At 38.2% G+C, this 12408-nt stretch overlaps 1 long non-coding RNA gene across 1 annotated transcript; it reads right to left on the bottom strand.

The window, feature by feature from the left end:
- Positions 1-37: 37 nt before the first annotated feature.
- On the bottom strand, positions 38-2870 carry LOC131012916 (uncharacterized). The gene is made up of 3 exons (XR_009097520.1): positions 2656-2870; positions 789-852; positions 38-229 (listed from the first exon to the last, which is right to left on the bottom strand). It is a non-coding gene; the product is annotated as an uncharacterized LOC131012916 (long non-coding RNA).
- Between the last annotated feature and the right edge of the window lie 9538 nt (positions 2871-12408).

Raw genomic sequence — 12408 nt, 5'->3', positions numbered from 1 at the left:
AGGGGGTATAGATAAAATTTCACAAGGAAACATAAAATGCAGAGTATCGCAGCAAAAGGTGAACCGATTATATGTATGAAGACACATAACCGAGAGTAAATTGCTTGACTCAAACACAAAGTGACTCCACATCTAGACTCTATGAACAAAAAGAAAATATGGTAATGCAAACACATCGACTGAAATAGTTCCCCCACCAGCACAAGACCAATCTCGCTCCTCGCTTATCCTGCACGTTTAGAAATACATGCAAGGCGTGAGTACATAATACTCAGTGGGCATACGCCGAAAAACAATAAAAGCTGCTCCTAGAGCTATAGATTGAACTTGCCCATTTCTCAGCAACACACAGGAGTTAAGTGTAAAAGAGCATGTGTATGCAGTTAAGAACATAATCATAACATCATAAATAAACGAACGAACGACAGCTGTCAAAAACTCAGCAAGTATGTACCACATCTACAACTCATCATCATCTCATCAAAGGTACTGAGAAGTAGGCCTCCTTCTCAAGCACCGTGACCGACCGACTTGAAGACGGCTCGCGGTCACCTCTGTGTACATAAACCCCGCTTTTCGCAGGATTCGAATTCGTCTCATCTCATCAGTAGAGGGTAGTCATACAAGCTCAACATCATAAAAACTTGGCAAGTCAATAGTTCTCAAACATCATTCATCTCAAAGCAGTAAAATAACTCATAAACTTCATCATAAAAACAGTTTAGAATGCTCGTAATATGTATACTCAATAATGCCCACATAAAAGTGGTAGTGAAAGTAATGCCCACCTGAAGGCTTTAGCTCAAGCTCTCGTCAAAGTGGTGACAACTTACTTCTTTCCTTTGTTCGTGTCTTCAGATATCATCATCCGCAAGGAAGGTTCATGAAATAAAATAAACCTCGGTTAGAAACTCGCTTACTAAAGATTCCGCTCTTATCTCAATACTATCCCATCACTCATCTTCTATATACTTCACTCATCTCAATATTCCTAAGTATATACATATCTTAAGAAATCACAAATACTACTCTCAACTTAACACCCAAATGGGGCTAGACTAAAAGCAATCAAGCACATAGAAACACATAGACACATAAGGTACATAGAAATACATATATAAGTTATCACATACAAACGTCATTCTGCACTGTCTCAAACTAAAATCTTAATCTGTTTCACGTCGGACGTCTCCTTGGTTCGAGACTTATATCAATGGAAACCTCTTTGAGTCTAGTTTCATTTAAAAAAAGTAGGTTGAAAAACTCCAAGCGGTTTAAGTGATATGGCTGTTCTCGTACAGTCCACCATATCCGGCAGTTTTATACAGCTGAAAGTTTTGATTTCTGAAAAATAGTAAACATTATCAAAATGGCTTGAAATTTGGTGGGTAACTAGATAAAACAATAACCTCTTGACCATAAAACTTTGGAAGGTAAACAATTACAGAAAGCTACTGAAAAAGGTGGCTCTAGGGTCTGTTCTACGAAATTTTCGATAGAAAGTCGCAGTTGGAGTTTTACATTTTAGAAAAATAGTAAATGAAGTCCAAAGGACTTGAAATTTTACGAGTGTATTCTAGACTCTCGTATATACTCATCACAAAATTTCATGACTTTTGGGTAACAAAATCCCGTCGAAAACAGTAGGTCAGTGGCCTTTAAAAAGGTCTCAAATTAACTCCAAACTTGAACATAAAAGCAAATACCTCAACTCCAAACTTCTTCGATGAAAAAAATTCTCAAGAATTCAAATTAAGCTCTTATAACACTCAAGAACATAAATACATGATCAAACGACGCAAGAAAAATCAAACTCAACTTCCCTTTTTCAACATCACTCGATTCTCAACCAATATTCTAAGAAATGATTCATTTCATCTCTTATCATGTAAAAATGCTCAAATACTTCTCAAATAGCCACATATAATCACATCTATCTCATAACTTAACACATTGGGAAAGACTCCTCTTATTCATGCAAACTAAACTCAAGTAAAATCTCACATATGCAACAATTAACCAACTTAATCATTTTTAAACGCTATTAGCATGCTCAATATCATTTATCCTAAGCCAATTCACATACTTAACACATGGACACGAAAATCTTAATTTTTGTTAAACTAAACTTTTTGAAAATTTACAAGCATGACTAAATCATTAATCCAACCTTAGATCTATCAATTTAGGCCACTTAATCACATATATAAACCATCAATTAACAATTTAAAGCATAGAGGCACATATACCTAATTTTTATCAAAGTAACCTTCATCAAAAATTACAATCCACTTCAAATCATCAATCTACTCCATCAATTATCATACTAGTCAGCTCATAAGCTCATACTCATCATCAATTTATCATTCAATCCATAGACTCAAGAACTCCCAAATTTTAGACAAACTAACCTAAGTGAAAATTCATACCTCATGTCAAAGCTTCTCAATATGCATAGAAATCATCTCAATATACATCAATAAGCATGAATCTCACTCCAATTTAAGAAAAGAAAGAGAATTTTTTTTCAAGGGGAAGACCCCAAATTTTCGAAAATTTAGAGAAGAAAGAGAGGGGTGTTTTCTTGCTTCAATCTTGCATATATACACATATATAACTCAAATACGATTAGATTTAGAGATATCTAACACTTACTCAAGAATTTTGAGAGAAGTAGAATTTCTTCACTCTAGACTCCAAGCTCTAATTCTTCCAAGATCTCTTGATTCAAGTGTATAAGGTGTTTTAGGGCTTGATTAAATGGAGGATACTAACATAGAAGTGATTTAGGAAGCTTGAAGGTTTCTCCAATGGTGATCAATGGAGGAGAAAGAGAGAGATGAGAGAGAGAGAGAGAGAGAGAGAGAGAGAGAGAGAGAGAGAGAGAGGCGTGAGGGAGAGAGGTGAGAGAGTGAGAGAAAATTTTGTTTTAGCCTTTGTTTGATCTTTTAGATCATGTGTATATTTGCATTAAATGCTTTTTCCTCTAAACCATTTACACATAATTAATGCTTCATTAAATGCCTTCTATTCCACTTGCCACTTGATAAATTAGGCACATGGTCAAAATATTAAAATAATAGTTTTGAGAGTGGCAAAGTGTCTAGTGAAATTAAATCATGTAATAACACTCATTAATAAAATAAAAACTATACACTATATTTGTATGGCCAAAATAAAAATAATAACACTAATAATTAGTGCACTTACTCAATCAACTTCACTGAAGGAATATTAAACTGAATTAATACTCGATTTGCCCCGAAGATCGTTTCTTGGAATATTATTAATTTATCATACAACGATTAATCCCTAACATGCTCCAATGAATTTAACAGCTGCACATTGGAGTTAGAAAATACCTGAAGAATCCCTAAGAATTCGTCAATCCGTCGTTGAACAGGTCAGCCAACTTCAACGCTCTATTTGACCCCTCAAACGACCTCCAATCGTATTTTGTGCAGAAATACGACTTCTTCGTCTTCGAAAGGGCTTTCCCTGGCCGTCTGTTTCACCTCAATCGGACTTCTGTAGAGGAAGTTATGGCTGTTCTTCGGAGACTGCCAGAACTTGATTTCCTGCGAAAATCTGACTCCAGCTCAGATCTTCTGAACTGTAGGGACCAGATACAAGGAATAAAGATGGGCCTCAAATAAATTAATTTATCTATGGTCAGCCCAGACCATAATTAATTTATAAATATCAGTTCATTCCACTAGAGAACCGATATTGACTTACCCCTTTATTGCCGGTGATGAGTCGGGGCTTGTATTTAGACTTATTAAATCTCCGTATTTAAAATATCCGACATCCATTAATTAATTAGAGCTCTGACAGCTTAAATTAATGAATCTCTTTATAATCCTTAAGCAGTACCACTCAAACCTTATTATTGCGCCTGAACTTAATCAACCTGTAGGGTTTAACGCAATAAACCTTATTGAGCTCCTTAAGGGGATGTCATTATCCTATACGGATACGGTTACTAATACAGATAATCAAATATCATATATTAACCGCTATCACCCAAGATACAGAGTACTCAAGTTACTATATAACTCTCACCCATAGTAAATCAAAGTGATATACGAATTAACATATATATTTGAAAACTTATTAGTATTAAGATTCTATTAAGTCACCGAGATCTTGATTCTTCACTTAAGTCAGACAGAAGAATACATCTCACTGTGGTCCTATCAATACGTTATGACGTACCAGTGTAGACAAGTAGTCAAGACAAACTACTTCCATCTATACTGCAGCCTAAACCAATAACCTGTCCTAGAGTTATTTCGGCTGTGATCATTTTATATCTCTTAAGGTTATTCCAATTATATGGTCTTCTGTGATCTACAACACACCATATAATCTACTTATATAGAGATAGAGAACATACATATGCAATCACGAACACAATCAGATAGGAGATTAGATAGTGAACTTAGGAAACATTGTATACAAGCATAAAACGTTCTTGCTTTCAGTATACAAATCCAACAATCTCCCACTTATACTAAAGCAAACTTTTAGTATACAATGCGTCTATTTACCAATCACCTAACACTTCTCCCACTTATACTTAAAGTTTCCTAAGTGGGTGGCATCAATCGAATTCCCATCTCCCAATGACCATTTGCGATAAGCCTTTTGTGAAAAGATTAGTAGGTTTATCCAATATGTGAGAATTTATTCTATGAGCACAAAAACCTCGATTTACGAATAATCGTATAACTTGGTACTGCTCCATTTGTTTGACCCCTTGTGGTTCTTGGATTCTTTAGAGTTTGCAACTGCACTTGAGGTATCACGAAGGTGATGCTCTCACGCAAACTAGGAATCACCCTTAGATCCTGGAGGTAGTGGTCAAACCAAAAGGTTTTACCTCCCAAGGAAAATACATAGCTCGAGGTAATTATTCTTTGTTCCGGTCAGCCTAGAAATCCGAAATCGTATAATCCAAAAAGAAACTAAACTGTCTAACTGGTAAATTATCCTTATTCTCTAGTCATGGACTTGAGAATATAATTTACCACAGTTCAGTCTTAACTAGGACTATACTGATATCTTACAACCATGCTAAACGCATAGCAAATATAAGATCTCGTACATAGCAATCCATACATGAAACTATCTACTGCGGAAACGTAGAATACTGCCTTCATTTCCTCAACCTTAATAGGCATCTTAAGACATAGTCTTTAGATAAAGGAACGCCATATCTAAAAGGTAGCAATCCTTTCTTGGCGGTATTCATGCTAAAACGAGCATTCACATTATCAATGTAAGACACTCGAGATAAGCCCAACATCATTTTCTAGTGATCCCTTATAACCTTGATCACAAAGATGTATACTGTACCTCCTTAGTCTTTCATCTGAGACTGTTCGGATAACCATTACTTTATGTCTAGACAATAGCTCCATATTGTCGCCAATTAGGATGATATTATCTACATAAAATGCAAGATAAACCACATCACCGATGACACGAGAGCGATTGACACGAGATGCTTCTCTCCCTCCCTCACGTAACCTTCAGGTTGTTGCACGTGACTGTCCTTACCTTTTTCAAGGTAATATATATGACATCCATTTGCCAGACCTCGATGGTTTAAGTGAGCTGCTATGGGAAAAATGGTCCGAATGTTCTGAGCATGGCACTGGCGAAAATATCATCATAACCTATACCCTTACACTGGGCATAACCTTTCGCCACCAGTCTAGCTTCGAAAGCTACGACCTTGCTCATTCGGGCCTGTCATTATCTTGTATACTCACTTGCAACCTAAGGCTTTACTGCCTCCTGGTAGCAAGATTTTCTAGTATACACCCATATTCTTAATGGATTGCTCCATTGAGGCGTGCCATGAATCTTCATTCTCGTCTTCCACTAATTCCAAGTAGATATCTGGGTCGATTCTCTTATATTCACTACCAGGGACTGAATCCAAAGATTCTCCCAAGAACATAAATCGACCGGGTTGTCCCACAACCCTCCCACTACAATGGATCTGTGGTGGCACATGTGTGTCAACAGTGCGTGCAGTGTCTTGTGGTACAAAACTCTTGCACATTTGGCTTGGGTGATGGAATCGCCTGTCTAATGTCTTCAATTTCTTGAAGCACACTATCTGACTTGGATTAGTGATTATTCCCATAGTCCACTTCTAAGAATCGTGTGTCATTGCTAATAACCACCTTCTGATTCTTTAGGACTAATTGCAAAGATAAATAACTCATCATCAAACATATTTTTCCAAGAGTGACCTATTTCTTCTCTCCACCACACCATTTTATATAGAGATTACACGGTGTAGTAAACTGGGTTGGAATCCCAAACACTGACAATGAATCAGAAAAGATCATTCCTAGCACATTATTGGCCCTTTATCCCTTTTGCCATGAATGACCTGGTCTCCATCTTTTCCTCTATACAGGATTCGCAGGTTCGAAATAGTACAACCTGGATTGAATCCAATGTACTTATTTAGACGCGAGCCTTTGGATCCTATTAAGATAGATGTGACCTATTTCTAGGGTATCAATATATGTGTAAGATCCTCATGAGAGATTAGCCTTAACTTTTCTCTTTCTTTTGTTTGATGATGTAAATGCAATATAAAGGTATTTTGTAGACAAGTTGTAGTATGAAGAGAGATGTTCAAAAATACCAGAATAGACAACTTTGTCGTTTCTTATGATAGAAATACGACTATCAAAAATGACATGTGATCCATCTATTCAAAATTTTTGAAACATGATAAGGAGCTCTCAAAAACTAAACTATATCTTTAGAACTTAAAGACAAGTCTCCAATTGCAACAACTGCGACTCTAGTCACGTTGCCTACGAAGACAATCATCTCATCACTTCTCAGCTTCCTTGTCAGCCTAAAAAGCCATGCAAGGTGCAAAAAAAAAAAAAAAAAAAAACATTATCAGTTTCTCTCGTTATCCACTACTCACAATTGAGTAGAAAAAACGAGCTGACATGTCTCAGTTACTATAGCAAGTGAAGTACCTTAATCCTTTGCCTTGAGTATTGAAAGAAAAAATCTCCAATACTCAATCTTATCACACTACTACTCCCACTATTTCCCTTGTCTTTCTTGTCCCTTGGACCCTTCTTCTTCCCGTCATTCGACGAAGAAGATGGCTCTCCTTTGGCAATAACAAGTGCTTGCATATCTTTTTCCCACAACTTCCTTAGCCGTAACTAGAGCATTCAACAACTCAAAAAGAGTATTATCTTTCTTGCTCATAACAGCATTGAGGCGGAAGTTCTTAATTAAAAACTTGGGAAGAGAATTCAGGATAATATCGACTTTTGCCTCACCGTCGATACTCCCACTGAGCAAGTCAAGTCCGTCAAAAGATTTGCATGACATGCTCGTGCACTGAGCTGTGCTCACTCATAAAAATAACAAGATTACTCTCATCAAATTTAAATGAGCAGCTCAGTCCGACTCTCCGAACACTTTCTTGAGATTCAGCATGATGCTAATAGCATCGTCCATGCCCTGATGTTGGAGCTACAAAGTTTGTGACATTATACTCATAATATAGCATATAGCCATATTATTTGTCACATGCCACCTTTTATGTAATTCCTTTTTCTCATCATTTGACTATTGTTCGGACCATAAGAACGTGGAGTAGTAAGCAACACAAAAATTATGTTTAGTTTGTGATAAAGATAAAAATCCAAAACTGCGTTTCCATTTTATATATGTGGACCGGTTAAAAGACTTTGTGCAATAATAAATAAACAATAAGAGACATAGACATATCTGAAAGTAACGAACATAAAGCACATAATTCGTAACAATAATATTGCAACCTTTTGATAAAACAATATTAATGAAACCTCCAACGGCTCAAAGAATTCCATATGTAAGCCACGTGGGGTGGACAGTTACACACGAACTCCTCAACCAGACTATTCACCTAGTCATTTAATTTCCATGTCAACTTAACCTTTTGAGAAAAGAAATTAATAGTTGGCACCTTGACTAGACCATATCATCATCAAGAAGGGACTCCGTGGGGGAGTTGTACATTGTACTTGATATGATATCTAAGCAATGACCACATTTTAGCCTTGAAAATTAAATTCTCGAAATTGACATACTCACTCGGACCATGCCGCTTTCAATTTAATTTTCTTGGTTATCTTATTTAATACCATTCTCCAAAGTACTTGTGAAAATTACACAAGTAAGCCACGTGGGGTGGACCGTTACTGCATAACTCCCACTACTTTAATGGTTTAAATATTTTTATAGAAACCTCTTCTGACAAACTTATGAGAAACAAATACGAAGTAAGCCACGTGGGGTGGACCGTTACTCATATTGCTAAACACTTTGTCTAGAGACCGCATGTGGAGGTCTATATAATTTTAAGAATAAAAATTATTTCAAAATAACCACAATCTAACTTTGAAATTAAATTTTCGAATTTGACATACTCTCTCGGACCATGCCGCATTCAATTTAATTTCTTAGTTATCTTATTTAATTCCATCTTCTAAAGTACTCGTGAAAAATTATACAAGTAAGCCACGTGGGGTGGACCGTTACTGCATAGCTCCCACTACTTTAATGGATTTAAATATTTTTATAGAAACCTCATCTGACAAACTTATGAAAAAACAAACATGAAGTAAGCCACGTGGGGTGGACGTTTACTCACATCGCCAATCACTTTGCCTAGAGACTGCTTGTGGAAATCTAAATAATTTTTAATCATCCATAAAATTATTAAGCTTAGTTTTTTTTCTTTCAAAAGGTTTGATCATGCTCAACACATAATCCTAAACATGCTCATCTAGAACGCAACATGTAAAACATGCTCGCAGAATTCTAAAACATGCTTAAGAAAACGATAAACCTAGCATGCTTGTCTAAGCGCAGTTAATAAACACATATTAACAAGCAAAGACAAAGACAGCAGGTAAAGAGCATAAAGGATTAACACCACGACATGCAAAGAACAAAATAAAAGAATTAAATTCTTCGTGACCCATTCGTGGAATCCCAATTTCTAATCTATTACATTTAAAACAGAAAAGAAAAGCTCAAAAACGTAAAACTTGGCCCGAACATCTTCATGAGGCCCGTCTTTGATTTTAGGGTTTGGGCCCCCTAGGGTTTGAGATGCGCCACCTAGGGTTTGGGAACCCTAGGCGCCGCCGCCTCCTTGCCTCCACAGCAGCCGGGTCAGCGCGGCAGGAACAGCCCCGGCGCGGTGGCAGCAGCCCCGGCGCGAGTAGCAGCAGCCTGGCACGGCGGCAGCAGCCTCGGCTCGGCAGCCTCGGCAGTCCTCGCGCACAGGACAGCAGGTCGGCAACAGCGGCCGCACAGCGCCTGCCGGGAGCGCAGCGCACGACGCGCACGCACGCAGCCCTCGGCGCGCGCAGCCCCTGCACACCGCCTCGTTCCACTTCGCCCCGCCTCGCCCAGCTTCGCCCCGCCTCGACAGCAGCACACGGCACGTACCGGGGCAACAACAGCGGCGGCCAAGCATCGCCCGACCGGGTGCACAGCGCACAGCGCGCAAGCGCGCGCGCGCGTGACCCTCGGTGTGCACAGCCCCCGCCTTGCCCGCCTCGCCCTGGTCTGTGCCGCCTCACACACGGCACCTGGTAAGTTTCAGCAGCCCTAGGCGCGCGCGCAGCAGCGCACGGACACGCGCAAAAATGCCGCCCGGCGCGCCTGCGGCGCACGCCGCCTCCCGGCGCAAACTTACCTCCGTGGATCTTAACTCCAATCCGTCCTCCGTTATTCCGGTCTGATCGTCGTCGTCTTCATCTCGTTTTCCACAAAATTACAGATTACAACCGAAAAACAAAACAATTGAAATTCTAATCTAATCACAGATTTTCTCGTGGTGAAAAACGATTACAACGTCAAAACGACGTATCCCACGAATCAACAGACCACGAAGAACAACAGCAGATAAAAACAATGCACATTATTAATCGTACATAAATTAATAATAGAGCCAAGAAATTAATCCTGGGCTCTGATACCAATTGAAGGAATATTAAACTGAATTAATACTCGATTTGCCCCGAAGATCGTTTCTTGGAATATTATTAATTTATCATACAACGATTAATCCCTAACATGCTCCTATGAATTTAACAGTTGCACATTGGAGTTAGAAAATACCTGAAGAATCCCTAAGAATTCGTCAATCCGTCGCTGAACAGGTCAGCCAAATTCAACGCTCTGTTTGACCCCTCAAACGACCTCCAATCGTATTTTGTGCTGAAATACGACTTCTTCGTCTTCGAAAGAGCTTTCCGTGGCCCTCTGTAGAGGAAGTTATGGCTGTTCTTCGGAGACTGCCAGAACTTGATTTCCTGCGAAAATCTGACTCCAGCTCAGATCTTCTGAACTGTATCCCGCTCAGCTTTCACCGTTAGATGGACAACGTTCTATGAAAGTCCCAAGAGAGAATGCTCCACTCGATTTCCTGCGCCCCACACAGCTCTCAAAACCCTAATTTTATCAGTGTGATTTCCAGAGAGCTGGCAGCTGTATTTATAATAAAGTAAATACGTGTAGGCACAGAATTAGTGTAGGAGACGTTTTTCTCTTCTTCTAGGGCTAGGAGACTTTGGGCCAGTCCAGGGACCAGATTCTACAAGGAATAAAGATTGGCCTCAAATAAATTAATTTATCTATGGTCAGCCCAGACCATAATTAATTTATAAATATCAGTTCATTCCACTAGAGAACCGATATTGACTTACCCCTTTATTGCCGGTGATGAGTCGGAGCTTGTATTTAGACTTATTAAATCTCCGTATTTAAAATATCCGACATCCATTAATTAATTAGAGCTCTGACAGCTTAAATTAATTAATCTCTTTATAATCCTTAAGCAGTACCACTCAAACCTTATTATTGCGCCTGAACTTAATCAACCTGCAGGGTTTAACGCAATAAACCTTATTGAGCTCCTTAAGGGGATGTCATTATCCTATACGGATACGGTTACTAATACAGATAATCAAATATCATATATTAACCGCTATCACCCAAGATACAGAGTACTCAAGTTACTATATAACTCTCACTCATAGTAAATCAAAGTGATATACGAATTAACATATATATTTGAAAACTTATTAGTATTAAGATTCTATTAAGTCACCGAGATCTTGATTCTTCACTTAAGTCAGACAGAAGAATACATCTCACTGTGGTCCTATCAATACGTTATGACGTACCAATGTAGACAAGTAGTCAAGACAAACTACTTCCATCTATACTGCAGCCTAAACCAATAACCTGTTCTATAGTTATTTCGGCTGTGATCATTTTATATCTCTTAAGGTTATTCCAATTATATGGTCTTCTGTGATCTACAACACACCATATAATCTACTTATATAGAGATAGAGAACATACATATGCAATCACGAACACAATCAGATAGGAGATTAGATAGTGAACTTAGGAAACATTATATACAAGCATAAAACGTTCTTGCTTTCAGTATACAAATCCAACACTTCACCTCATCTCAGGAAAATAAATCTTGAGAAATACTGTTTGGAATATTCTTAATATACATATATTGGCACTTTACTGCTTTCCGATTAAAAATAAATTTTGTTCGATAAAAATCTCAAAATAAAACTCACGTGCTATCATTCTCAAGAAAATCATAATCACTCAATCATAAATGCACACGTTGAAGGAATATTAAATCGAATTAACGTTCCGCTTTGCCCGATGATCGTTTCTTGGTTATTATTAATTCATCATACAACGATTAATCTTAAACATGCTCCTATGAATTTAATAGCTGCACATAGGTGTTAGGAATTACTTACTTGTGAAGCGGATGTAGAAGTCATTGATGATCGTGTCGAAATACTCCAGTTCTGATCTTCTTGATTGTATCCCGCTCAGCTTTCACCGTTGGATGGACAACGAGCTATGAAAGTCCCAAGCTAGAAATCACCCTACACGTTTCATGCGCCTCCTTAGCTCTCAAAAAACCCTAATAATTATCAGTGTATGTTTCCTGAGAGCTGACAGCTGTATTTTATAATACAGAAGAAAGGAGGGGGCGCCAGTTTTGGTGCAGGGGCGATTTCTAGCCTTACTTGGGCTAGGAGACATTGGGCCAGTCCAGGGACCAGATACAAGGAATAAAGATGGGCCTCAAATAAATTAATTTATCTATGGTCAGCCCAGACCATAATTAATTTATAAATATCAGTTCATTCCACTAGAGAACCAATATTGACTTACCCCTTTATTGTCGGCATTTGAGTCGGGGCTTGTATTTAGACTTATTAAATCCTCGTATTTAAAATATCCGACATCCATTAATTAATTAGAGCTCTGACAGCCTTAATTAATTAATCTCTTGTAATCCTTAAG

The sequence above is a fragment of the Salvia miltiorrhiza genome, chromosome 2 (genome assembly GCF_028751815.1).
Source record: "Salvia miltiorrhiza cultivar Shanhuang (shh) chromosome 2, IMPLAD_Smil_shh, whole genome shotgun sequence".
NCBI classification, from domain to species: domain Eukaryota; kingdom Viridiplantae; phylum Streptophyta; class Magnoliopsida; order Lamiales; family Lamiaceae; genus Salvia; species Salvia miltiorrhiza.
The sequence above is the reverse complement of the archived record's forward strand: the minus strand, read 5'-3'. Positions and strand labels throughout refer to the sequence as shown.